This window comes from Labeo rohita, chromosome 17, assembly GCF_022985175.1.
Source record: "Labeo rohita strain BAU-BD-2019 chromosome 17, IGBB_LRoh.1.0, whole genome shotgun sequence".
NCBI lineage: Eukaryota > Metazoa > Chordata > Actinopteri > Cypriniformes > Cyprinidae > Labeo > Labeo rohita.
In genome coordinates, this window is record NC_066885.1 from 8,306,464 (window position 1) to 8,328,108 (window position 21,645).

A 21,645-nucleotide genomic window follows, 5' to 3' on the forward strand; every position below is an offset into this window, starting at 1 on the left:
GATGGGTAACTGAACTGCAGCACCTCTTCCACTGGCTGGTGGTGCTATAATTCAATTTATGGCTCACACAGCAGCTCTGAGGGCTGAGTGCACTGTGGATAGGGGTGTGGGAAACTATGGTTTCATCATGCTGACAAGACATATACTTTATAGTAGGGTTTTCATGTTACAGTACTTCTAACAAACTGCATATTTAATGTGTAATATATTTTAATGGAACTGTTTGTATGTAGACCTTAATGGTTGACTGTATCCAATTATTTTAACATGTGAAATGTGTAGCATTGATTCCCCTTCTTTACATAACATTGAAATTGGTATGTTTTCCAACACCATGGACCGATCCTAAAACTCCTGTAGCTGTCTGTTGTGTTGAATGTGGTGCCAGGATGCCAGAAAGTCCTTCAGACTTGTTTAATTACTCTTGCTGAGCTTAGACCCATGATATGATGAGATGGAGCCAAGAAGCCAGCAAGAGTGCAATGATTCCCACAGCTTGCGTGATTGTTTGAGTAAAGAATTGGAAAGGGTAAAAAGGATTATCACACTCATTGAGTTATTTTTCCAGTTCAGAGTAAAACTGAGCTTGGCTTGAAATGATGCAACTAGCAGGCCGGAATCACAGCAGACTTGGTAAGTTGTAGGTGAGTTATAGTGGTAGAGTAAGCTGTAAGCTGCATGTTTGAGACAGATGTTGTTAAGATAGTTTTAGTCATACGGTTGCTTTTTGCATGTGAGTAATTAGGAGACATGTTAGCTGTGCTGAGATGGTGAAACGTAATATGCTGCTGTTTACGGATGTCTGGAGAAGCAGCCCTGTCTCTGGTTTGTTCCTCTGCGTTTCTGGATCCAAATATAGAACTGAGAGAAACCTGAAAGCAATGTACACTACCGGTCAAAATAAGTTTTTTTTTATGCTTAACAAGGCTGCATTTATTTGATCAAAAATAAATGGGAAAATTGTGGAATATTATTATTCCTGTGATGGCAAAGATGGATTTTCAGCAACCATTATTTCAGTATTCAGTCTCACATGGTCTTTCAAAAATAATATGTGACTCTGGACCACAAAACCAGTCACAAGGGTCATTTTTTTGAAATTGAGATATATACATCATCTGAAAGCTGAGTAAATATGCTTTCCATTGAGGTATGGTTTGTTAGGATAGGAAAATATTTGATACACCTACACTCTTAAAAATAAATGTGCTTTAAAAGGTTCTTCACAGTGATGCCATAGAAGAACCATTTTTGGTTCCACAAAAAAAACTTTCAGTCTAAGGTTCTTTAAAGAAACATCTCTTTTTTTTTAACTTTTTATAATCTGAAGAACCTTCTTTTGCCACAAAGAACCTTTTGTAAAACAGAAAGGTTCTTCAGATGTCCAAGGTTCTTTATGGTACCATTTAGACAAAAAAGGTTCTTCTACGGCATTGTGAAGCACCTGTGTATTTAAAAAAAGTCTGAGGGTATAATATTTTTTCAAAATATTGAAAAAATCGCCTTTAAAGTTGTCCAAATGAAGTTCTTAGAAATGTTAATTACTAATCAAAAATTGAGTTTGAATATATTTACAGTAGTAAACGTCTTCATGGAACATGATCTTTACCTAATATCCTAATTATTTTTGTCATAAAAGAAAAAGGGTCACTTATGCTGATTTGGAAACATTTCTTATTATTATATTTTGTTGAAAACAGTTTTTGCTGCTTAATATATTTGTGTAAACTGTAATACAGTACCATTAAGAAGTATAGTGTAAGTATGTTTTTTTTTTCTTTTGAAAATAAATAACTTGCAAGGATGATGTTACAGCAAATCTATAATATTATAAACCATTTCTATTTCAAATAAATGCTGTTCTGATGCAGAAATAATTGATAATAATTGAGCACCAAATCAGCATATTAGAAGAATCATGTGACATTGAAGACTGGAGTAATGGATGCTGAAAATTGAGTGTTGCATCACATTAATAAGTTGCATTTTAAAAGATTTTTAAATAGAAAGCAGTTATTTTAAATTGTAATAACTTGTCACAATATAACTGTTTTTACTGCATTTCTAATCAAATAAATGCAGCCTTGGTGAGCATAAGAAAATATATATATATAAAAAAAAATATATTTATTCCAAACTGGTAGTGTATATGTGTTTGGTTGAGTAAAAAACAATCCTATATTTATTTCTTTTAGCTTTTGTGACTGATGTCATGAACTACAAGGTTAAATCATCTCTATCAGTCTATCATCCATGTTATTTTCTGTGGAAGATTTGTACTTTATATCTGCTCTGTATGGAGCATTTGCAGGCCTGGATGGCCAGCTGTTGCCTGGCTTGTCCAGTCAGCTAAAACAATAGAATTAAACCCAAAATAGATTAGATACTGGATATGAGGTCCAAACTCAACCTTCAGTGCACTTTTTGACCTTATATCCAACTTTGAGATGCATAGCAGATGACCACTCAAGATGTTTGCCAATGCTGTCGCTAAAAAGTTACACCTCAGACCCCCCAGGTTTCTCTTTTGTCACAGATCCACACAGGTTAAAACAACCCTGCAGTGTTTCTGCAGATGCTGTGAGGCACCACCTGAATGTTCTGGAAGCTATTTTTGAGTCGCTGAGGACAGAGTCACTGGGATGTAAAAAGCTTTCGGGCAGCCGTTCAGAAAACATTTGGCGAGAGACGTAAACTGAAACAATTCCAGTCCAAACAGCCAGATTTTGAAGCTGCATAAAATCACAACACAGCCACGGTGAGGTCATGATCAGCTCTAAATGTTCTGAATGTTTCGGGAGTGCTGGCGTTCGGAGACGGGGAGAGTGCGGTTGTTGTCAGAGTGACAGGAGAGGCGGCGAGGTAAAATGGCAGAGGTTCGAGTGGGAGTCACTTTAGGGGGTGTTTGTCTGTGATAATGAGCTGTCACTGAGGCACCGGTGCCTTGTTTTGATCTTGCCACCCTGCTGCTTTAAGCAAGAGAAAACTGACAGCTGTGAATAGAAATAGATTCTGTGTACAAAGGCCAATGAGGCTATAATTCCATTAGTTATGTGTATGTGTCGGGGAATGGAGGCTTTCTTCTGTGTTCACAGTGAATGTGTCTGCAGCACTGTTGTACCGGATGGTGGTTGATGTGGTCTACTGAGACTTGAACATAGAAAAATGATCATGAATTAGAGGCCATCAAGGGTAAAAATAGGGAATAAATCACTTGAAGAAAGAGGAACTGACAAAAGATGAGTTATATAATCTAATAACATCATAATAGCACTATCAATACTCTAGTGAATTCCCTACCATTTCCAAGCGCTCCAGATCCAATGTAACATACGGACTTTATCAAAGCATAATTTTAATGATGTTCAAGAGCATTTGGTAATATATTCAATTTTAAAAACATGCACCATGCCTACATGTGTAAGAAAATTGTGTCAAATTTCACTCCCAAATTATGTGAATATACAGTAACAGTGCATATATTAGGAAACCTTGCTATTTTTAGGAACATTAAAGTTAACCAAAAATACCAATTTTGTCATTATATATTTATCAATTACAAACCTGTATTACTTTTTATTTTTTAAACAGCATTCTTTTATGTTCCACAGAAGAAAGTGATACAGGTTTGGAACTATATGTATAAGGATGACTATATGATGACCAAATTTGAATATTTTTAATTAATTAATTTATTTATTTATTTTGCACTTTGACATTTTTAACAGTTAAACACATTATTCTTTAAATTTCATTACTGTAAAATAATAATAATAATAATAATAATAATAAATAAAATTAGAATAAATAAAAAAAAAAAAAACAATATATTATACGTGAATGTTATGTAATAATATGACATTATATTAATATAATAATGTGATACAATACTATATAAATAATATATTTATTGTGGCCATAAATTAAAAATAATGTTTTCACAAATTAAGAAATCGTTTCATCATTATTTAACCTAAATCATGAAACTTACCATGAAATATTAATTTAGATCCCTCATTTCAATAAATCATGGCTATTTTGTACTAATTTGTTGAATTAAGTCAAACAAAGGAACAACAAATTAGTACAATGTGGCCACGGTTTACTAAAACGAGGAAACAAATTGCCACTATTTACTAAAAAATTAAGAAAGCAAATTCTTAATTTGTAGCCACAATATATATATATATATTTTCCCACGTGGTATTCGCCGGCCACCGTACAAAATAATTTTATTTAATGTTTCATTATTTTTTCACATTGCATTAATGAGTGTGGTGGGTTTAACTGCTTTGCAAATATTTGTGCATTATAACTTCAATGCAGTTTCTCTTAAAATAGAATCTTTTTATGCAAAATGTAAATATGGGTAACACTTTACAATAAGGTATTTGTTAACATTAGATAATTAATAAAGTTAATAAAAATACAGTCATTCATTGTTAGTTCATGTTAGTTCACAGTGCATAAACTAATGTTCACAAACATGACTTGTGATTTTAATAATGCATTAGTAAATGCTGAAATTAATATTAAGATTAATAATGCTGTAGCTGTATTGGTTGTTCTTTGTTAATGTTAACTAATGTAGGTAAGTAATATTAACTAATTATTAATTATTAATATTGTTTTTGCTTTTATATAGGAGTGTAATATTTTAAAGATGCTGTAAAATATTATCTTTCGGCATATTCTTGACAATTTTGTGATTTTCGCCCACGTTTTTGGACTCAGTTAACACTTCTAATGAATGTGGTGGAGTAGACCATAAAATGAGCATTGTGACTCAAAACTCTGATGGAGTCATAGAAGATTATAGGAGCGTTGATATTCTGTGCAGTTGTTTCTTACTGCAGTGCCGCTGAAATTCTGTGGTGACTGAAGCTTCATCAGGCCCCTCTGATCTAGAAATAAATCATCAACGTGCATTAGCTGTCATCTGCATTAGCATATCACCACTACCTTCTGCTTTCCTCTGTATGGAGTAAAGCCTGTGTCATCCATAACAAGATTAATAGAGCTTAGCAAACCAAAGTTATCTCTTTAAAGTAGCCCATGCATCCATACTGCACTTATTTAAGCCTCATCATCTCAACAGAACTAACTCGGAATGATTTATATACACATGCATATTAAAACATTTCGTATTTGTTTTTTCTGATCTCTATTACAGGGTCTTTCAGCAGTGCCAATCCCTGTCTAATCGGTTTGCAAATATTAGTCTTGTATTCGCAAGGTGAAAATGGGATAAATATTTGTGTTGTGTTGAGAGAAAGGAAGTGTTTTGTTTTGGTGAGTGCATCAGAGCGTTAGGCCTGATTTTATCTGAACTGATCAGATTACAGACATAGAGGAAGAGCCTTCACAACACGGATGGCCTTAATCTGGTCCAGGGTGCCGCATGCTTATGCAATCTATCAAATGAATGCTTAGGTTCACATGACAAAGCAGTGTAAGCCCTACTATCACATCCTAGGTGTTTACTCGGCTCTGCATATATAAGCAAAACAACGTTACTCAGTATCAGTGTGTATTTGATACTACTCAATAGGGCTGCACAGAACTGATTATCATGATTATTTTATTCAAAAACTATAATCATGATTACTGATCAATTGTCATTTTAGTGTTTTTTTTTAGACTTCATCGGAATTATTGCCCTTTTACCTAAGCACAAATCAAGAGAATGTCAACTCAAACCTCATCTAGTGTGTATTATGTTAATGTATATTAATAATGTATTATGTTTATTATAAAAATAAACTTTTCATGAAAAGTGGTAAAATAAGAAGCTTCTCTCAAAATCTATATCAGTAATATTTTTCTATAAAAAAAAACAACGTAAGGGCATTTATTTCACAGTCAAACAATATAGGCCAGAATAATGTTACGATTTATTACATTTCAGGTTAGCAAACAGCACAAATGGCTGTGTGAAAGAAAACAGACTGGCTGTATTACAGTTTAGTTTGGGCATAATATTGCAGTGTAGATCTAGATCACTAAGCTCCAACTTGTTTGCTGGAGTTTTCATATCATCAGCATTTTTTGCCTTAGTGCAGAGAGTGCACAAGTTGTTGCCAGGTATGTAAACACTGGGCAGATAGGTATCCATTTAAAAGAAAAGTTATGATTAGAGGATTTTAACTCTCTGATATCTGGCAACCAGTTACATGAAGGCTTGTTACTAATAAATAATCAGTGGGCATGTGATAACATGTTGAAGGCTTGCTTGCCAATAACGGAAGTGTTAAATAAAAAAAAGTACTCAGAATTAATAGTTAGTGGTCGAAATTGCACATGAAGCTCAAAGCATAAATTGTCATCACATCAGTAGAGCATGTGGCCCTACTGATGTAAAAAATTAAGGTGTTCAAAACTTTGAACCAATTGTGTCACAGAATGATTCACTTTTTCGAAGTCCTGACTAGGCGATTGTAATTCTTGATATCTGGCAACCACTTGCATGATAGCTTGTGAAGGCTTGTTGCTAATAAAAGTCACATTGTTGCCAGGTTGAGAAGATTATGTAAACACTGGGCAGATAGGTATAAATTTAAAAGGAAAGTTCTGATTAGGGGGATTTAAAATCTTGATATATGGCAACCCCTTGCATGACAGCTTGTGAAGGCTTGTTACTAATAACGCAAATGTCAAAAAAAAAAAGAGAAAAGTTTTCAGGATAAATAATCAGTGGGCGAAATTGCAGATGAAACTCATAGCATAAATTGTGATCATTAATAAATTTCAAATGTTCATGTGGCCCTACTGATAGGAGAAATTAAGGTTTTCAAAACTTTGAACAAATTGTGTCACAGAATGATTCACTTTTTCTATGTCCTGATTAGGCGATTTTAACTTTTGATATATGGCAACCGCTTGCATGATAGCTTGTGAAGGCTTGTTACTATTAAAAGTTGCATTGTTGCCAGGTTGAGAAGATTATGTAAACACTGGGCAGATAGGTATCCATTAAAAAGAAAAGTTCTGATTGGGGGATTTAAACTCTTGATATCTGGCAACCGCTTACATGGTAGCTTGTGAAGGCTTGTTACTAATAATGCAAAATGTCAAAAAAAGGTTTTCATGGTAAATAATCAGCGGGTGAAATTGCGTATAAAACTTATAGCATAAATTGTGATCATTATTAAAATACAAATGATCATGGGGCCCTACTGATAGGAGAAATTAAGGTTTTCAAAACTTTGTGTCACAGAATGATTCACTTTTTCGAAGCGCTCAAAACACCATATGCTGGTGGGAAATTCTAGTCAAAAACGGTATACATGCAATGAAAACTCAGCTCAAAAATGCATAAAAACACCTTTTAACAAACCAGTTGCAAATGTTTTATTGAAAATATGTTAAATGCAATTAACAAATCCTCTAATGCCATTGAATATAAAGTATCACTTGGTTTATCAGTCCAGTAAGATACTAATAACTACAAATCTTTCATTTTATTATACAAATGTGTCATTGAATGCCTACAAATTTGATCCTAGATCTGATAAAAACCATACAGACAGCGATTCATGGGTTTACAAAGATTGAACCATTGAATTTGGAAACATTTTGAAACAGTTGTGACATAACAAAGCCTCGTTTGCTGAAATCATGCGACTTTGGCCGTTTGATACGTGTTGAGTCACTAGTTCAAAACAGATGATTCACAAAGGTTTCAAAGCTTCACAAAGCAGTGTTTGTAAAGCGCCCATCACTAGCCCTACTACTCTCGTTCCAGTTTATTACTATTCGTGCTCACCGCCTGATAAAGTTTCCTTGCCTTTTGAAACTGCAGACCACTTCAGTGACTTTGATGAGCTGATCTGAGAGAGTAAAGCTGAGCAAACCTTCTGATACAGTAGGTGGCATCTGATACAGCTCCCCTGCTGCAAACATGGCTGGCCAGGTTTGGCTTGCAGTAAGCAGATCTTACCAAAGTAAGCAGATATTGAGTCATAAAAGAGGACTGCAGCAGCTATAAAATGAGACAGTGCCACCCGGCATGCTTGATATACTCGCTTAAGTGGTAAAGAGCACATTAAAGCTCTTGCTGTATCCTTGCACCGGTTTCTGGTAATGGAAATGGCTGCTTATCTACAGGCATACACAAGCACAAACTGTAAAGAGCAGCTAGGCGATGTGTCCTACGCCAGGAGACCCTAATTGCACTTCACTTGGCCCGGCTGATGAAGATAAAGATTCGGTAGGTGCGTTTATTGCGTATATGATTACCTCCTCTGGCCTCTGTCTCCTGTGCATATTGACACTAAATGATGGACTGAAATGGCTGCGCGCACATCTGTATTCAGGGTGAACGGCAGACTATAATGGCTTAATGCAGTCTCTCTCCCTCCCTCTATGGCCATGAGAGGCTCAAAGCAGATAGAAGTCTGCCAACAGCTGGGCGGAATACAAATGCACTACCACCCCGCTCTCTCTCATTAGCCAGTGATTTATCACACACCACAAACTATTTCAGGCTCGTGTTTAATGGGGGCGACAGCACTGTTGTTGTGACCTGTGTGGATCAGGGACTTTTACTTACTTATTTATCTGAAAAAAAAATACAAACTATTGGTCAAAGTGCAAGCTAGGGAATAGGAACCATGGCATGAGACAACAGCTAATGATATATGTTTCCTAAATGTCTGAGAAGAGCTAATTTGGCCTTGGTTGATTTTAAAGTTAATTCTAAGATTTTCTGTCAATAGCTATGTTTCCATCACCCTGTTTTCATGCACATTTTGAAGAATCTCATCAGAAACAAGTGATGGAAACACGCCACATTTAGAATAAAAATCCCTTTATTTGCAAATTTTTTTTTACGCTTACTTGAGGTGGTTTTTGACTTGTGAAAAAAAGGGTTAATGTGAATAATGGGAGATGGAAATGCATTTGCCGAATAAATTCCTCCATACGCATCAAAAAGTCATGTGATTTTGTGCTATCTAACCAGTGGACGAATCTCATTCCACAGCATCTGAAATGTTGTTATGGTCATTCTGAAATGCCTGAGCAAGACCTGTTGTCAAAGTATTTCTGTATAATCGCCTCACAGAACTGTCTTACACGACTGCGATCCCAAAACAACACATTTATTGCGTTTCATCTGCTCGTTCTGAGGCACAAGTAATTTATTATATATAAAAATTACTATATTCAGTGGCTTCTCCTACTTTTCTTAGTAATATATAGTGTCAGTTTATCAGGAAGTGCTGATTTTGATCTCTTTGTCTTGTTGGATGGAAACAGTGCTTATTTGCAAATGTTTTATATTCCATTGTGATATTCCAATTTTGCACACAAGTTAAATTTGCAACTTTGGATGGAAACCCGGCTAATAACAAATTTATACTGCTTTTTTGTCCTTTTTGAAGCCTGAAAGCTTTGGTTCCTATTGTAATAACCGTGTAAAAATTCTCTTTTTTCGTTTCTTGAAAGAAAACCACATTTGGTTTGGAGCACCACAAGAATAAAAAAAGTGACAGAATTTAAATTTTGGGGTAAATTTATTCAGGTCAGTAAAACAGGTTTGGTCATTTGTATAGAAAAAAAAATACTAGAATTTTCATTTTCTATTATTGTATTTACATTTATTTATTTATTTATTTAATAAAGTGTGAAAATAAAATGAAACTACATATAAAAATACATTTTGGTACAAGAAACTTACACCAACATGACCTACTTAAAATGCTATATAATAAAATTTAAAATTTAAGAAAAAGTGGTTCTAAAACTTTTCATATCAAGTACCACCTCAGAAAATATTTGGCTCTCCAAGTACCACCATAATGACCAGCATTGAAATACAATAGCGTAGTAGGCCTAACTATTCAACTACAGCTTTACACAGTTCAAAAGCGAGGCAGTTTTATTCCTAATAGGAATATTTATTGTTCTCAGCCACTTTATCATTGTAAATACACAGTTTAAACATTAACACTGCACAATGCTTACAAACAGGTGAATAAAAAAACTTAAATAATGATTAAATGAAAATGTGTTGTACCTAAAATTTCAATAAAAACTTTACTGTACGTGTAAATGTAAAAAAAAATGTGTAAAAAATAAAAACTTTACTCAAATAGAAATTAAATTAAATTGTGTTTTAACATTAATTTATATTTAATTTAGTGATTCCTCTGTGTACCACTTGAGGGAGCCTGAGTACCACTAGTGGTACTGGAACCACACTTTGAGAACCACTGGATTAAGAAATAATATTCAAACTACTTTGCGTTATTGCGCAACAACAGTTACTTTATAGCACCACCTACTAGTGGTATTACTAGTGTAGTCATTTTGAATGCAAATACTGCAGCAGTGTGAGAATTATGATATTGTGACAAGCCTAATCATTTTAGGAAAGTATAACAAGTCACACTGCAGGACACTTGAAATGACAAGTTACTACACAAACACAATAAAGAGTGAATGGTTTGCGTTGTGTGACGTTTATTCCCTTTGTACAGCAAAAAGAGAGAAACATTTCGTGAAAGACAGGAAGCAGGAGTTTAGAAAGGCTTTGATGCTTTGTTGATTCTCATTAAGAAGCTGAAAGGTTGAATAGCTGTTTTAGAGGAAACACCTGGGAGGCCTGAATGGAGGCTGTCACCGTGAGTTTATGTCCCAGCGCAGGCAGACTCATGAGCTGAGCAAAGGCCGTCTGTCACTCCAGAGGTGCCACTCACCGTCTCTAGAGATGCCGCAGAGCACAATGAGCACCTGGGAGGATTTTGAGATCCTAAAATGTGTCTGTCAAAGCACAAGCAGAGGTTAGCCAGGCTCTGTTAGAAGATAAAATAGCTATCGCATGCTAACGAGCTGTGCTTAATTTGTAAATGATGAGGTTGTAGAATAAAGACTGCTGATGGATCTGCTATTAAAACCCAATTGACACTGCAAGCAGTAATAACAGTAGTAGCATACTTTTTTCCAGAGAAATCTGAAAAGAAAGGTGCCAGATCCGAACCCAGTTTGTTCTGGCACTAATTAAACCCTGCTAACGAGGCTTTTTGTTAGGGCTCAGGGAATATGAGTGAGGGGGAATTTCTAATCAACCAAGCAGGTGTGAATTAAAAGACCCTACAGCACTTATAGATTGAGGGCCTCATTTTTCCCATCAGCACCTTGATCGCTAATGACAATTGATTAGACAGTAACTGAGTAATGATTGATCGTACAGAGACAGATTTCTGACTATATGCATAAAGTCTGGGTTAGTTTGCAGCTTATTTGGGAAAAGAATCATACATTTAAACTGGTACACGCTGACGGAGTGATGTGAAGTCGTAGTTTGTATTTTATGTGGAAAATCTAAACCTGATTCTACTCTAGTAGATCAACTTGCTACTTGAGTTGTAACTCATTCAATAATGTCTCCATGAATAGTTGTACAAGTCTGGAAAAGTTTAACTTTGTGGTTAGAACTCATAGAAGTCATAATGGTGCATTCAGGTCATGAAACATCGTATTTATGTGTTGAACGCATGTGAATCCTACCATAAAGTCATAATTACTTTCTTTGAGAGTTGAGTACGTCTTTGAGAAATATGGGCTGAGCGATTTTTCCAAATTTATCTTTTCGAATGTAATGTTTTGCCATGATTTTATTTTTTTAGAAATCGAGGAATCACGAGTTAGAATACAAATATTACCAATCGTTAGAATTAGACACTTTGATAGTATTTGAATTTGAATTACCTTGATTTTTGATATTTTTTAAAAAGCATTTTCTGCATATGTTCAGTCAAGTTAGTACAAGATGTAGTTGTAGTTCATGCATCTTTTCTGCAAAGATATTTAACAAGTGATTTGTTTAACATTTACATCATGTTGTGGGGTGCACTTGAAATAGAGTTTTTTTTAACTAGAGAGTTAATAAAGAAAAAGTTACTTGAATCATGTAGTAGTTAAATTTTCAAGCTGACCAGTTAAAAATCGTAAAAAATTGAGAATCTGTCAAACATTCTGAAAAAAAAAATTGACGTCTTAAATTTTTGCCATATCGCCCAGCCCTATTTCCAATAAACCTATTTAAGTTGCATCTACAATACAATACTATAATACTGTGATGATACTATTATACAACTACGATAGAACAATTTTTATGTATTTATGTATTCATTCATTCATTCAGACACCATTTTACAAATTATAGGCCTGTTTCTATACTCCCTTAGTTATCTAAAATCTTTGAAACACTTTTTACAAAAAGATCATTTCAATGAAACACACAACCGTCTAGTTAATAGTCAATATTGATATCGGACAAACAGATCAACAACTTTAGCACTAATAGAATTAATTGAGGACATTACAAATGGTATAGATAAGAAAAAACATGTATTAGAATTATAAGGTTCTATCTGACATTTTTGTCAAAATTGAGTTATTCACATATTCTTATTCGGTGACAACTTATTTGCATTATGTGATGTTTCTTTTGTAAGCTGTGTACATTTTTGGCCTTTTATTAGAAAATAAAAATGGTTTTATCTACAGAAGTCTATGAAATGCAAAAACTTTTAAGCTTAATGTCTCAAAACTGCTCAGAATGCAGACAGAACCTTAGAATTCTAAGGCGACAATGTAATGGGAATTTTCAGAGATTTAAATATTGCATTTGACACCATGAATCACTATATTTTATTACACTAACTAGAAAGGTATGGCATTACACTCTTAAAAAAAGATTCTTTATTAGCATTGATGGTTCCATGAAGTACTTTGAACATCCATGGAACCTTTCAGATGAGTAAAATGTTATTTTTAGTGGAAAAAGGGTCTATAGATTTTTTAAAATGTTCTTCAAAATGGGTTATTTAAGAACTGTTCACTGAAAGGTTCTTTGGGGAACCGTAAATGTTTCTTTTGTGACACTGGTACAAAAATATCCCTTTTTAAGAGTGTAAGAGGGGTTCGATTGGTTTGTTTATCTAAGCAACAGGCAAGAATTTGTAGAAATTGGTGAACATAGATCTACATGCATGAATATAACTTGTGGTGTACCACAAGGATCGGTCTTGGGTCCAAAACTGTTTATAATCTATATCAGTGATGTGCAGAGTATCAGATATACTAAAATTTATTTTTATATTTACAATTTTTTTTATTGCAAACTGTACTGTTTTCTATAAAATGCCAATTAGTAATGCCACTTTTTCATATTTTGTTAAACTAATGATATTCGTACATTTACACACACCATAAGCATTGCAACCTGGTGCCTTTCTAAACACTAATTTGTTTCCTGTGATTACCTGAAATTGCATAAAGCCAGCCAATCAGATCAGATCTGGCTATTGTTTACATATCATGCCATTGTTTTGTGTGCAATAAGCATAAGACGCGCTGTAGGCGGTCCTGAGACTAGTGATTAATCTTGGTCCAGTAACTGTGAAATAACAATTAAAAAGAAGCGAAGAATTCAAAGCATCGTAATTACTTTCACGCATGAAGATGTGCTGTTTATTATGCACGAATCATACCAGAAACCATTGAGGTGAGGAGTAGTGAGTGGCAACTGTGTGTTGCGGTTTATTTCTCCCCCCAGAGCTAAAAACATTTTATTTGCTTGGTTTCTGCATTTTTCTTAGATGTCAAGATTAGGGATGCAACAATACAGTTAGTCCACGGTTCAATACGTACCTCGGTTTTTAATCACGGTTTTCAGTTTGGTTCTGATATCTTGCCACTTCAGTGTGTTTTTTTGCAACAATTTAACAAAATACTCCCGTAAACCTCTGTACACTGGAAAAGCATGGTTTAGTATATGTCTGCTTAATTCTTCTGTTGAGAAAGGTATTATTTTTGGGTTTCATTCATACTGGACACCAGAGGGCGCCCTCGTGCAGAAAATCCACATATGGGTCAAAGAAGTATCAGTGATGACATTCCGTTCCATCTTCTCTAATATGGATAAAGGCTTTGCTAAAAAAAAAATAAATAAATAAATAAATAATAATAAAGACATCGAAATTGCTGAATAAAAACAAGATGATGAAATAAAAAAAATGATGAAATGTAAGGACAAGGACTTGTCTGCAATAACATATGGTTTATCAGTGTTCTTCAAGCATCTTGTGTATTTTCATAAGAAATTGCTAATCGACATACATAGAATATGAGTATAAAATTTATTGTCTCTCTCATTCTGTGATAAGAATCCACATCAGATCACATAAGGAAGTTATTTCAAACAGTCGACTGATGTTGTGACTTGAACACAAGTTATAATGTTTTTTATAACTTTTATTTTCATAACTCTTTTGTTGGACAGCAGGTTTAGAAAGGCTTATCATTGCATGTCAGTAGAAGGGAAGATGCTCTGCGTGTGTTGCTTTTTCAAATATAAATGGGGAAGCGTTTCCTCATTTCAGCACGTGAAATTGCAGGCACACATACAGCTAATTCCGAGAGAAATAAAACAAGGAAGTTATTTAAATGCAAAACCAAAAAGCTGCAGTCCACAAGAGCGTATTGAACCGTGGATGTCGTATCGAGCGGTTCGATATTGTATTGAGAATTAAGTCAAGACGTATCCAAATGTTTAGCTAAACATGTGAAATATCTCGGTGCAATATGGCAGCCAGGTACTGAAGTGTTTGCTTTTGATTGCTGTGTTTTCTGGTGGTATGTGACAGAGATCGCATGTGACGGTCTCATTACTTTGAGCTGTTTATGTGCATTAGCATAGCTTTGATGTCACACTTCCCGTCTGAGGTGTGCCATAATGTATTCATTGTTTTAAGGCTCCTGGTTCTTTTCTCGTCTCTTCCCAGGCTTTCTTTCTCTCTTATATTTTACTCTCTCTGCATTTTTATTCTCTCTTTGATCCACTTTCCACATTGCTCAGCTGATTACCTTATTTCTTGATTGCTTTATTATAGTGCTTGTATTGCCTCATAGGCTTATACAACTTTTTCTTTTCCGTCAGCTTCAGATACTTTACATACAGATTTTACGCTGTGTTTTATAGCTGATTTAAATAAGTTATTGATAAAGATAGTGGACTGCTGTGTGACTTCACCTTTGGAGAATAAAATCAAGGTTAGAACGATTCTGTCATAATAGAAGCAGCAAAGACTTTCATCTGTGCAAAAGCAGTGTTAAGTTTCATTGAAATCCTCTCAAGGTTTTGCTCTTCATGGCTACTGCCATGGTTACTGTGGAAACTGTCTTGAAAATCACAGAACGTCTGCCCACTTCAGATGTTTCAGTAAAACACACGCACAATCACACATGCCTGTTTATCTAAAATGGAAACGTGTGTTGTTCATAAATTAAGCAAATTGCAATGCATTTGGATTGCATGACATGGAATGGATTAATTGCATTTTAATTCTTTTTTTTTTTTTTTAATTCAGAATGAAAAGTATACCTTTTTTTAAACAAATGTCTTATTTATTTAAACGTACAAAAAAAAAACTATATCTAGTTTTGTCCTTTGCTTTTTATCAATCTTTTTGTGAAATTTTGAAAAGTGTGCTATTTTTCCTAAAAATAAATGCCTTTTAATTTGACTACTTTGACATTTTATTCAATACAGCGAATATTCATTTTGCATTAATTCATTTTCCAAATATATATCAATTTTTATGTATTCATTTATTACCATTTATGTATTTTAATCTGTATTGTTTTAATCTGTTCAAACAAAATTATTTTTTGCATTTTTTTTAAAGTGTACTTTTTCTTTAAAATAAACCTTTTTTCATATTTAGTTGTCACTAAAGTGTTGGCATCACTGCACATCAGTATAGCTTAAATCAAATCAAAATTTTATTTTATTTTTTCACCAAATTTGTTCCTAGGACTTTTTACAGTACAGTGATATTCATACATTTTGTATTTGGCTTAAGTATCCAAATACATTTTCCAAATATATAACTATTTTTATTTCTTAATTTATTACCTTTTTTTATTTAAATCTGTTTTTGTAAAATATATGCTGCCTATTTGTACATTTAATTTTTTTTTTTGGTTTATATATGTCACTTTTTCATGTTTTATTAAACAATTTTTTTCTTTTAATTTTTAATTCTATTTTAAAATCTTTTTTTAAGTTCTAAAAATTTTTTATTTTGCATTATTTTATTTTAGTAATTTTTATTATTTTATTTTATTTTATTTTATTTATTATTTTTACCAGAATTGTTCCTAGGTCAGCGATACACCACAGTGTCATCTCTCCTGGCCCCATGTGTTTTATCATGCACGAGTACAGGCGAAATCATCATTATCATTAAATCCTAATGACCCTGTAATTATCTCCTTGCATTTATTGGATAAACCTAGAGTGCATTCATCTCCATTCGCTCTCCATATTGTGCGTTGTTGGCTCAATCACCCCTAATTTGCAGCTTGTTGTCTTGACCTTCAGAGGAAGCAAATCATTACGATGCTACAGTGTATTGATGATCAAGGCTTTTCTTTATTCTGTGTCCTTTGACACCTTCCTTGTCCCACATGTGTGTACATACATGTATATGTGTGATGATTCGAAACTAGAGCGCTTGTTACATGCTATGATGGAAAACATCACAGTGGGAGCGAATGCTTTTAGCTCTTCATGTCTGCCTGACTGTTATGCATGACTTACCAGAGTGACAGAGCTTTTCTTCAGACGGGACACCCACACAACACACACAAACACCTACACCAATGCATATAATTACTGAGATGTGTCTACCCTGTAAGCCGTCAGCTTTTACACAAGAAACTCAGAGACTGTGATAATCAAGAAGCCGCAATGCACAAAGCGACAGGAGGAAGCCCCTTAAGCAGCATTTGTTTGTTTTGCCTTCTTAAAAACATACCTCTGTGATTTGCTCCGTCTAATGGTTCTAGCTTTTCGGGTCGTCAGCATTTCCGCACGCAGTGGCTGAAATCCACACGGACCCATTCTTCATGAAATACAGCCGCAATACTGTCCACATGTGGTCAGTATGCATAGCATAATCTATGTTTTATAGGATTTACAAAGGGGCGGATTGTTGTAGTCTCTCAGACAGGCATCCCAGTGTGTACTGCATTTGGGAAAGGTAAAGCGTCATTAAATTTTATGGCTTTTCATACATATTCAGGGACGGTAAGTGAGCTGAATGTGCGTCGTTCATCATCTCAGACCAGGGGCTATTTAATACAGTTTCAGTATTAATCATGGACAGCACTTCATAGCAGAGTGGCCTATTCAGAGTCAAAAATACGACCGTGGAAAGGCTGAGAACAGTGCTTGGATGAGTGCGCTATGAGCCTGATCGGTACACCGTGTGATTTTTGAGCGACTTGTCCTGGTTTTTCTTTACGGTCACTATTTGAAATGAGTTTTGAGGTGCTAGGTCTAGGCTAGCAGCTACTTTATTGTTATTGTAACTCTTCAGTGAAAGAATCAAGACCAGGGCTTTTCAAACTGGAGTCCACATAAAGGTGGTAGAGTGCTGGTGGAAATTTTTATTTTTACATTTCATTTATTTTATGATTCATTTTGTATATATATATCTTTCTCGCCTCTCCTGAGCTCACTGAGTTTTAACAGACCCCCTAAAGCGTGTGTTGAGTTTGCTAAGGAGAATGAATGGATGAATGGAGGTAAACTTAAAACAGAAGCCCACTTTCAGAACAACAATTTACAAATAATGTACTCACCCTCTTGTCATCCAAGATGTTCATGTCTTTCTTTCTTCAGTCGTAAAGAAATTATGCTTTTTGAGGAAAACATTTCAGGATTTTTCTCCATATAATAGACTGATATTATGGTGCCCCAAGTTTGAACTTTCAAAATACAGTTTAAATGTGGCTTCAAACAGTCCCAAATGTGGCTGTAAATGAGACATGAACATCTTGGATGACAAGGGGGTGAGTACATTATCTGTAAATTATTGTTCTGGAAGTGGACTTCTCCTGTAAGTCATGTGAGAGAAGGCAATGCCTCCATCGCGATATGATTGGACATGACTAGTTATGTTCAGCTGTGATTGGTTCATGTGATTAAATCCCACCTCTTGTGCTTGTGCGCGTTCTGTGTTCGCAAATCAGTCTGAATAACCAAACATAATGGTGTTAGTGGGAAGACTAATTTAAAAAAACCTAGTAAACAACTCCCACACTTAGATATAACCACTTGGTTACATCAAAATAAGACTTAAAATGGCACGAAAACATGATCTGTGGGAGTTTTTAGTGGGCTTGGTAAAAATGTGTAGTAAATCTGTGTCTGTGACCAATATTTACCAAGCTTTTAACTTTTAAAAAGCTGAACGTAAATAAAATATACAAATAAAATATATTATTTAAATTGTTATTGCCTTTAGTTAATATTTTGGAATAAATGTAAAATGCTTAAAAACACTTACTTAATGAGATTCATACTTGACTTTAATAAATAGAATATTGATTACATTGTTAATGTAAAAATATAAAATAGAATTTAGATATAGGCCCAAGTAATATAACAAGAAGTAAAACACATTTTGTGTAGTTTTGGCAGCTCAAATCAGGATTATTAAAGTTAACCAAAGCTTAATAATAATAATAATAATAATTAAACAAATAAATGTTTTGAAATAATTTAATTTAACAAAAACCAAAACTGGAAATTTGGATATAGGCCCAAGTAATATAATAAGAAGCAAAAACACTTTTTTTTTTTTATAGTTTTATCAGCCATAAGATATATACATTAATTAATTTATTTATTCATTAGCTTTGGTTTTACTATATTAATTATGATTGATTTTTTTCTTATTTGTGTGTATACATATATATATATATATATATATATATATATATATATATATAAAATAAGACGTTTAGTTAAATTTTATTTAACAAAAACTAAAACTGAAATAAAAATGCATATAATGTATATGGAAATATATAAAAAATAGCAAAAATGAAAGCTATTTCAAAAATCAAAACTATAATACTATCTCGATTTTTTTCTTTTAGGAATGGTGTGCTTGGCATCAAAAAACAAAACAAAGCAAGCGAACAAAAAAAAAAAAAACACTTATCAAGACAACAAGCAAAGAGCAGATAACATATAAACATATAAACATATAAAGAGCAGAATCAAGCAGTTGTACTCTAAAGACCCCGATATGCTTCAAACAAAATTGACGAACAAACTGATATGACATAATTTTGAACAAAATCAGGCTGAAACTAAGTTTTGCTCACCAAAGCGAACTTTCTGGGGGAGTTTGTTTTGCATCCTAAACACCTTTGAGCTACCATTGATCCGTGGTAATTATGAAATCTGTGGGTTCTGAAACTCCAGCTTCTTCGACGTGCCATTTTTTGTTTTTCCCGGTTCGTTTCTCATTCAACGGAGGTCAGGCAGGAGAACAACATCACCAATTCATTAGCAACGTGAATACACTGTAGTGTCGAATAGCTGAGCTGGTACAAATGTATCAACACCTGTATGATTGCTAACGGAGAGACTTTAAAGATTCAAAGAAGGTATTCAATTCCTAGAAAGAAACTGCAACGAAGCTTGGTGTCGACGACCCGGGGTTATGCAAAAAGCGACGTAGAGAAACACCTGAGACAAGCTTTCAAAAGCCATGAAAAGAATGAAAGGAAAGAGTAAAGATATAAGGTAGCTATTACCTCACATCATGCTAAAGTTTTCAGACTATGAACAATTCACACTTAAAGGACTGATTATGGAAATGGAAGTGTATCAGGGCCCTTAGAAAAAAGGTACGACAGTGTTCACTGTGGCTATACCCTTTCAAAAGGTAGTAAATGTACCATTTAGGCAGTAATATGTACACTTTAGGAGCTAATATGTATCTTTAAGGTTCTAATATGCAGCCTTTAGGGGTAAATAAGGTGCAAATGTGTAGCTTTTAAAAAGGTATTACCTCAGTAACAGCTTTTGTACTTTTTATTCTGAGAGCGTGGTGAGTCAGCATGAATTCTTGTTGTTGTGGACTAATGCTGTTGCATTCTGCCCTTCTCTTTCAAGAAAGCTAGCCATTTGTAGGCAGAGATGCACTCCTTGAATGTGTTAGAGCTTTCAGACCGCTAGGTGAACAATCAGCCAGTGAATTTGCTTTTGGCAAGTGGCCCTAATGGGCCTTACAAGTGATCTGAACGAGCCCTTAGTCAATGTGTGGGATGGTGACTGGTGGCTCTCACAACAGGACCACTGAGACAGACATTGTGACATAATTGAGAGCGACATCTTAGAGACCTGTCCTGGCCAGACCTCTCAATCTTCTGAGAGGCCAAATGTAAGCTTGAAATCCTAAACAAATAGTTTTTGTCTCTCTCGATGTCCCAGATATGGGCGATATTGTGCGAGCCAGTGGTATATAAACTGTGACCTACTTCTCTGAATAATGGGATATGCATCATTTAGTTTGGATCGCAGGAGGGAGCACGACCTGAGCTGCACCACCGGCACAGTTGGCGTTAGGTGTGTGTGTGTTAGTGCATGTATGTGTGAACGCCACAGGCAGGTTTAAAGTGAAATAGCGCCCTCATTCCGTGCAGCATTGATAAGAGAGGCCTCGACCTTGTGCCTCGAAGCCAAACTTTGCTGATGAGGAACTAGAGGGGAAACAGTGGGGAATGTTTGAGTCACAGGAGCCAGACATAGCCACGGGCAGTGCGATTTAGATTCAAGCTGGAGAGTCGCAAGGATGAAGCCCCACCAGGGAGAGGAGAGAGAAACTCCATCTGCAAAGACCCCAGGTGCAGCAGACACAGGTGCTGGAGAACCCAGAGGAGCTGAGACAGCCGGCTCAACCAGACCTGTGTCTAAAAAAAAAAAAAGAAATCAAAAAACCCACAATGCACAAATGACAAGTGCAAAGCTGCATGGACAAAATCATCAGCTCCAAAGTGCAGAGTGGATCGTTTTTATGCTTCTCCCTAAATCCATTTATAATGCTCTCTTTTTAGCGAGTATTGAGCTAAACATTTCCTGGATCTCTCCGGGAATAGACAGACAAAAATGAACATTTTGTCACCGTTTGCTCACGTCATTCCCACATCATTCCTCACGGAAACACAATAAGAGATCTTAGGCAGTATGTTCAAGCTTCGGCTTTTGTACGAAGAAACTGGATTGTCAAGCTCCTAGACTTTGCAAAAAACAATGCAAATGTGTCATGCAAAATTTAATTTGGAGATTACAATATCTTATACAATACCTGTGGTGAGAATAACTGACCAAAATGCAAAAATCTTACATCTGTGCAAGTGGATGACTTTCCTACTGAAGGGCAAAATACACTAAACTAAACTAAACTAAACTAAACTAAACTAAAATTAAATTAAATTAAATTAAATTAAATTATGGACTACAACTATCTGTTTACCACATATATAAAACATAATGCAATTATGGTGACCTAAAACTAAAATAAAACTATAAAAATCAGTTTCATTATAACTACATTTAAGCTGAAATTAAAATGAAAAATAATTAAAAAGTAAAAACTAATTAAAATTAAAAACTATAGAGATGTATTTAACTAAGAAATATAACAAAAACTTATTAAAACTTTAACAAAAATGTAAAAATGTACAATAAAAAAATAATTTTATATATATATATTTATATATATATATATATATATATATATATATATATATACATACATATATAAATGAATT

The 21,645-nt window shown here is 34.5% G+C and overlaps 1 protein-coding gene across 1 annotated transcript in view; it reads left to right on the forward strand.

Moving 5' to 3' along the window:
* The first annotated feature begins 613 nt into the window (after nucleotides 1–613).
* lrfn5a (leucine rich repeat and fibronectin type III domain containing 5a) overlaps nucleotides 614–21,645 on the forward strand; it is a 63,082-nt gene continuing 42,050 nt past the window's right edge. Inside the window, 1 exon segment of the mRNA XM_051134131.1 lies at nucleotides 614–633. The gene's annotated coding sequence lies outside the window, so the exon portion shown is untranslated.